We start from the raw sequence: 2,705 nt of genomic DNA, 5'->3' as shown, positions 1-2,705 counted from the left end.
TGATTTGAAAAAAAGAAAAGTATTTGTGCACCTCCAATGAAGAATCTGAAAAGCTGTAACTGCAGTGTTTTTTGTGAAAGAGAAAAAAGTTTGAAACTTCTAATTAATTATAAAAAAAATAAAAAAAAACTTTCTCTCTGTGACTTTAAATGTACCGATGTCTGACTACTTTACACCTACAGATTCCACTGTCACAGGTGCTCAGTTTTGCTGTAATAAAACCTATACAGAACATGGTAATCAGCCATCCATGCAAAAGCAGAGGTCTGTGTGAGTCCAGGCCAACATCTCACGCCTTGATGCCTTCCGCTGTGGATCGCAGAAAACCTGCAATACAAACATAGTACAGTTCAAAATCTATCATACATACATCTCATCTGGTATCACAAATTATCATTCCAGGTTCAATTTAAAATTAGGTTTAGGTTAAATGCTCAATATTAGGGCTGCACAATATTGAAAACCTTAAATAAAATATTTTGTTTATCTGCTGCTATATATATTGCAATATAAAAACAAATTTCAAGAGATTATTTATTTAGAGGAGTGAATCTGCATTGAAAATTATAAACAAATTACAAGCATGGATAAATTCAATAGAAGAAAAATACAATTGAAATAAGCAGTGCATGATGTTTTTTTTAGGAAAATCTAACTTATCAGGTACGGAAATTAAATTATCGAATGTAAAATAAGTCTTCACTGAGGTACAGCCTCTCCCTACTCTTACAAAATTACAAACAACCAGCCTGAAAAACACGTTGTATGAAGACTGTTTATAACACCCCTCCTAATCCTCACAGAATTTGCAAGACAATGTCTATAATACATAGTGTGTGTAATTTCTTCAGTACCGTCAGCAGAATCGATAACATCTGAGCTTATCGATACTGCGGTCTTCCTTAATTTGGCCCCAGGGCCCGTTTAATGTTTAATACCGGGTTTCGGAACCTATCCCTACGTATGGGTGAGTTCATATGGATGAAGGCCTGCTGTTGTGTTCTGTCTCTTGATTTGTGATAGTGGCAGCTATTGTGAAACTCACCTTCGTCATGTACTGAGTGTGGATGGCATCAAGATCTTGTCCTGAAGAATCACAGGGCCAAACGATTATATCTCATCTGGTAACAAGAGCATAGCCATAACTTTAAAAACTCTAATGATATCTTTACCCCCTGATATTGTATTGTGGATGGATATACATTCAAACATTTTAAAGGCTGTGAAAAATAACTTGCGTGCCTAAAGTTGTCGACCCCCTGAATTCAGCATTTGAAAGTAAAAAGAATTTCAGTATTTATCAGTAAAAAATACATAAAAAATACCTTTGAGTTGGACAGTATGGTGTCTGTCTCATTGGCCAACTTAATTAAAAACACACCTAGAGAAAATATATATATACACCAATGACCATGATATCCTGTTATCATAATAGTTAAATGAATTATTATAACTATGACCATTATAACATTATATTTGCCGCCTATTATTTAGCTGATTATTTAGCCTACAGGCTTCTCAAGGACAATGTCACTTAAAAAAACTGGGGTTAATGAATTTAAAGTGTGAGACTTCATTCAAAAGCATAAATCCTACAGACCCACAACTATTGAACAGTATGTTTGAGGTTTTGCTTACCGGTACTAGTCGAGTTCATAGCCGTGGAGATTGTCTTGGACAGGGGGTGCCATCAGCAGATCTTCTAGAAAATCTTCTAGAATTTTCTAGAAATTTTCTAGACAGATCTTCTAGAAAATAACATGCAATGTGTCACAGAGCCAACAATGTTACATAGAATTTACAATAGAACAAAGGGTTTATTACAAGGAAGCAAGCTAGAGCAGAGATGAAATGCAGAAAAGATAAAGAATATATATAAAACACCTTAAGGTAATATATTGTGCAATAAATGCATATGAAATTATTATCATGATTAAACAATAATTCCCCCTTTGTTGTCGAGGTTTTTTTTCTGTCCCTCCTGAAATCACTTTTATTATCAATCTTTGTAAGTGACGTCATTAACAGTACGTTACAGTGAATTCTTTCAGGTTAAATAAATTTGCTTACTTCCAATCACCCATTGACAAATTACTGTGGTGGTTACAAAAGTAGATAAGTAATTGTAAATAAATAAGTAGATAAATAGTAGTAAATAAATATATGATATGTAAGATGTGACGACAAGAGAATGTATTTCTAATACATGTTTTATTTGTGATTATTTCTTTGACGATTAATGTTCCCTGCTCAATCGTTCGATTATTTGATTGCTTTTACCTTTTGGGAGTGTTCGCCTGCTTGAGGGAGGGGGCTCACGCGCGCTGCTCAAACAATACAGACTCTGATAAGTGAAGCAGCAGCAGCTCCGTGTCCTGTATTAATTTATACATATATATCTCCCCTCATCAGGTATGAATTACATAAAAGCAATGAGAGTATGTTTTTTTGACATGTAAGAGTTTAAGAAATGTTAATTACATTGTTTAAAGTGTTTAAGTTTACTGTTATTACGAACATGTAAAAGTTCGCTGCAAGTCACGTCTGTGTGCGTCACGCGTGCTAGTTATAAATTTCATGCTAGTGATGGAGACCATGCGGTCTCAGAGAGAAGGCGCAATATTAGAGTAAGTCCACAGATAAGATATGTCTTGGTGAAATAATGCATTGAGTAAGTTGTAAGTGCCAAATGACTTTGAAAATGA

General features: G+C 34.5%; 1 long non-coding RNA gene across 1 annotated transcript; it reads right to left on the bottom strand.

The window, feature by feature from the left end:
• Nucleotides 1–273: 273 nt before the first annotated feature.
• LOC130087604 (uncharacterized) lies at nt 274–1,688 on the bottom strand. Its single transcript, XR_008807374.1, has 4 exons — nt 1,645–1,688; nt 1,326–1,381; nt 1,046–1,121; nt 274–327 (listed from the first exon to the last, which is right to left on the bottom strand). It is a non-coding gene; the product is annotated as an uncharacterized LOC130087604 (long non-coding RNA).
• Between the last annotated feature and the right edge of the window lie 1,017 nt (nt 1,689–2,705).

The sequence above is a fragment of the Rhinichthys klamathensis genome, unplaced genomic scaffold (assembly GCF_029890125.1).
Source record: "Rhinichthys klamathensis goyatoka isolate OS25496 unplaced genomic scaffold, OSU_Roscu_1.1 h1tg000109l_1, whole genome shotgun sequence".
Taxonomy (NCBI): domain Eukaryota; kingdom Metazoa; phylum Chordata; class Actinopteri; order Cypriniformes; family Leuciscidae; genus Rhinichthys; species Rhinichthys klamathensis.
Note: the sequence above shows the minus strand (reverse complement) of the source record. Positions and strands in the feature narration are given on the sequence as shown.